This window comes from Trachymyrmex septentrionalis, unplaced genomic scaffold, assembly GCF_001594115.1.
Source record: "Trachymyrmex septentrionalis isolate Tsep2-gDNA-1 unplaced genomic scaffold, Tsep1.0 scaffold178, whole genome shotgun sequence".
Lineage (NCBI taxonomy): Eukaryota > Metazoa > Arthropoda > Insecta > Hymenoptera > Formicidae > Trachymyrmex > Trachymyrmex septentrionalis.
The window spans coordinates 389,197-394,028 of NW_017304949.1; the positions used below are offsets into that span (position 1 = coordinate 389,197).

General features: G+C 34.5%; 1 protein-coding gene and 1 long non-coding RNA gene across 2 annotated transcripts in view; both read right to left on the bottom strand.

The window, feature by feature from the left end:
* Positions 1-3,081, bottom strand: part of LOC108746560 — an 8,196-nt gene extending 5,115 nt beyond the window's left edge. The window contains exons 1-2 of the long non-coding RNA XR_001939178.1: positions 3,005-3,081; positions 1,131-1,132 (exon numbers count right to left, since the gene is read on the bottom strand). This is a non-coding gene — a long non-coding RNA (uncharacterized LOC108746560). The remainder of the gene's footprint in view (positions 1-1,130; positions 1,133-3,004) is intronic.
* The window catches only part of LOC108746557 (liprin-alpha-1), a 306,428-nt gene that overhangs the window by 284,985 nt on the left and 16,611 nt on the right, over positions 1-4,832 (bottom strand). The gene's annotated exons all lie outside the window — the stretch shown is intronic.

Consider the following 4,832-nt stretch of genomic DNA (forward strand, 5'->3'; position numbering starts at 1 on the left):
GTGTGGAAACCCCTTAATATTACGGAAACTAAGCATTTTTGAGAAAAATGTTTCAAACAAAAATTGTAGGGTTTAAAAAAATTTATTTACTAATCACATCGGTTTGATTTTGAATGGTGTCACCAAGGTCAAATCAAGGTTACATCGATTTTTTTTAATAGAACACCCCATTTTTTATTCCAGAATCTAAAAGCTAGTGCCAAGAGTTTTTCAAAATGCTACAATAAAGTTATTTTTTATTAAGTTTCGAATTATAAGGCTTTAAAGTTATAGTACCGCCGACATTTGCATTACGCAAGGTATCTGACCAATGACTAAAACCTCTTAAATATCGTTCAAGATCATGTCCTAAATAACATTTATTAAGATCAAGGCCATTGGAGATTATTACTCTTATTTCCATTTTTGCACTAAAAATTCATTTGTACCTAAAAATGAAAATAAGAAGTACAACCTCCAATGGCTTAGACCTTGACAAATATTATCCTAATTTAGACACTGTGTCAAAAATAATTCTTACCGCCAAAAAATTTTTTTAAGCATGCAAATTTACATTAAAAACTCCGAATTATACTTGCAAGGATTGATATCACAAAATACGGAATCTGAAAATATTTACCATACATAGGCTTACAAAAAGATCCAAATAACAAAGCATCTATGATGTATTGCAAAAAAGTTCCTTTCATAAGTGAATGTAATTTTATGTCACTGTCATTTCTGGAATAATAACACTCGAATAATTTTAACATCTTTTTTAATTTCAGTAACATCGTATATATTCATGTTTGTGAATCTGGCACCTCCACCAAAAAAAAATTCACCCATATGCCATAATTAAGTGTTAATTTAGTGCTAATTTATTGCTCTAGTCTTAAATTTGGTGCTTCTTTCCATTCGCGAGAAATTAATTTCAAAAGCGAGAGTGCTGACTTCACGTTACGCTAGCTTCCCCCCCCCCTTCCTCCACTTTCGTTTAACACATACAGAGCACTGTAAACAATAAAATACATATAATAAAGTTTTTTGCTACTTTTTTACTCTAAGATACTGCAAAGAAAGTTCGAGAATTTTGAATAATTATACTTACACCAATATTAGTCACTATACGTGCGCTAGCACCGTGACACTTCTGGCGAGATTTTTTAACTTAAACAGTGAGCAATAAATTCAGAATCGGGATATTCTTGGAGCAAATAATTCTAGAAATATTTTAAGATAAAAAAAATCAACTATTGTGAATTTATTGCTCATTGTTTAAATTACAAAATGTCAATTTATAGTGTGACAATGCTAGCTTGCGTACAAGAGTAAAGTACATGAAAGCAACTAATTGTTGAGTCAATTTTGGTTTCAAAATGTTTCTAGAATTATTTGCTCTAAGAATATCTCGATTCTAAATTTATTGCTCATTGTTTAAGGTAAAAAAGTCAACAGTGTGGGAATGCTAGCTCACATACAAGAGTAAAGTACATGAAAGCAATTAATTTATGGGCCAGTTTTGGTTTTAAAATGTTTCTCATTTATTTTGTTAAGAATATCCCAACTCTCTCTCTCTCTCTCTCTCTCTCTCTCTCTCTCTCATTGTTTAAATTAAAAAATCTCATCAGAAGTGTCGCGGTGCTAGCGCACGTAACTGATATTGGTGTAAGTATTTCAAAATTCTCGAAGTTCCTTTGTAATATCTTAAAGCAAATAAGTAGCGAAAAATTTTGGTATACTATATGTATTTTGTTGTTTACAGTACTCTGTACGTGTTTTATGGAAGTGGGGATGCTAGCGTAATGTGAAGTCAGTACCTTCACTTTTGAAATTAATTTCTTAAACGGAAAGAAGCATAAAATTCGGAACTAGAGCAATAAATTAGCACTAAATTAACACTTAATTATGACATACGGGCGAGTATTTTTTTTGTGGTGGGAGTGCCAACTTCACAGACGTTTTATATTCTTGTTGTACTGATGATCATCAAGACTTGACCGAACCGTCTACTTTATTATTAAAATTTTAAATATACGACTTTTATTAAAAACATCTTGCATTGTGGCTGTGTGGTCTGTATTATTTATGTTTTGTATTCTTAAGCCATCTCTAAAAGTTAAAAAAAAAATTATTTGTTCTGTATTTTTGTAACTAATCATCAATGAATCACAATCGCCCATTTTTAACATTACCAATGCAGTCTACTCAGTGCACAATTTGCATAGAAAACCGTTCCGAATTCACAAGCGCTTCATATGTGTTATGCATGCATTGAAAAAACGGAACAATTTCGAAGTGTTACACATCAGTATTGCAGTCCACGCGCTTCATGAGTAACTCGGAAGTTGGAACGCACCCAGAGTTGATAACAGTGATGCGCAGACAGAGAGAAGCCCCTGCGCATCCCCTCTACTCGACTTTCGCTTGACTCGTCTTGATTTTGGTTGATCACTGATCGATAGTTCGATAGATAATAACTTGATCCGAGAACGGCTTTCTCATGTCGGTCGTGTTCAGTCTTGTCAGAACTAATCGGAAAGTAAACGGTCGAGAGATTTAAAGTCTCGTCTACATTTAAGGCTGCATTCCGTTTCACACATAATGTGTATGATGTATAATTTTATCCTTGTTTGACACTCGGTGAAAGTCGAGAATAAAATGATACATTATGTGTATTATGCGTGAAACAAAACGCAGCCTAAGTCAGCTGATGCTTGTCGGATGTCGTTAGTCGTAAAAGATGGGACCTGACCAAACCAAACGACGCCCGGCAGCCGACATTGACAGCCGACACAAAAAGTGAAGATTATACGCATGCACACAACATACGACGTCTCCCGATTGTAGACTAACCAGAGAGAATCAAAAGAGAGTGGAGCGGATAGCATTCTCTTCTCTGACTGGTTCCGCCATTTTTCCGTTCACTTCCGCAAATGTGCATGTGTGCATGTACGTATATATACATACACACAACACTAGTGCGATACAATACTAGTATGTGCAACACCATATGTCCCATCACGCTTCTACCATATCTTCTACTCACTCCAACAAATGGTGGCTTCTGGCTGAATCCGTTTTACTCTCCCTTGATTCTCTCTGGGCCTAATGGCTGTTTCATTCTTTTAACGAACCGTTAAATCGAGGCATTAATACATGGTAATAGTTTAACGTTTTTCCAATATTGCGTGGCATCGATGTAGCTACTTGACATAAACATTGATTATTTTTTGTCAATACAATATAAAGTATTATATCTGCAACATGTCTGATCAATCTGATTGTGATACACATACAGGTAACATATATAGTACACTCACATATTATCAGATAAAGTTTCTTCAAGTAACAACAACAAATAATAATGTTAACACATATTCAACTGCGAACACTTTGGGTCATTTACCAACTTACTTGCCTAATTATTTTAAAATTAAGAAAATTAAAGAGATTGTGGAATGCATACTACGAGGGTCGTTTGAAAAGTCCGTGCAAAGTCACTGCTGATGGCACTACTGGCGCGTATCAAGGTTAGATTTAGTTAGTAGCATCTCTTGGAGGAACACACACCAAGTTACAGCCAGATCGGTCTATTTGTTTGTGTTTGGCATTCATTTGAATCGAGGAAGTCGAGGGGGGTTTGTTTCTGCAATCACGTCCTCGTTTCCATAAAATCTTTTTCCCGCCAGCCATTTCTTCATATTGGGGAACAAATAGTAGTCCGAGGGAGCCAAGTCTGGAGAATAGGGGGGATGTGAGACGAGTTGGAACCCTAATTCCATTAATTTTGCGACCACAACTGCTGAGGTGTGAGCTGGTGCGTTATTGAAAATCACTCGACTTCCTCGATTCAAATGAATGCCAAACACAAACAAATAGACCGATCTGGCTGTAACTTGGTGTGTGTTCCTCCAAGAAATGCTACTAACTAAATCTAACCTTGATACGCGCCAGTAGTGCCATCAGCAGTGACTTTGCACGGACTTTTCAAACGACCCTCGTATGCATTTGTTCAAAAATATTTTCAACCGCCCTTAAACAGCATGGAAAATCTGTATAAACATTTAAGAGTTAATATTTTTATACGTCATTTGAAATTATTATATGTTATTTAAGTATTTTCATGTGTTATATAGTACAAATCTTTTTTCTTATCCTTCAAGACAACATAGAATATTTATAATAAAAATTTATAAATATTATTCATTTTTTGAAACATATAAACATTTTATATATTTTTTAAAATATTCGAAATATTAAGGTTATATAGGATAAATGCTTCATATAATATTTATGATATATACATATAACTAAAATTTCTAGTAGATATTTTTTAATAATAAATAATTTTATTAAGACCATAATGTAATAAATACTAATTGTAAGTAAGAATATTCAAGCTTATAACGGTCGAAGCTAGATCTTTCATGCTTTTTTAAATAATTCAATGTGAATTTTATATATATACGAGATCTGTTCAAAAAGTATCGCGAATTTTGAATTTCCGCGGGTTACGTATATTCGATTTTCGATTTTTTTGTGGCGTTATGTTGGTACTCATGTCTCTCACTTATGCCGACAAGTTCGGCCATTTTGAATGTTCAATTAATTTTTGACAGCTGCTTTGCTTGCACGTGTTTTGGCTCGTCTTCGATTTTTGCCTATTCCAAAAAATGGATCAAAGAATCTGTATCAAATTTTGTGTGAAAAACAAAATTAAGTGCGCGGACGCATTCCGAATGTTGACTGTGGCATATGGTGAAGCTACCTTGGACCGAAGCAACGTTTATCGGTGGTACAAAATGTTCTCAGAGGGCCGAGAAGATGTGAACGACGAAGAGCGTGCCGGA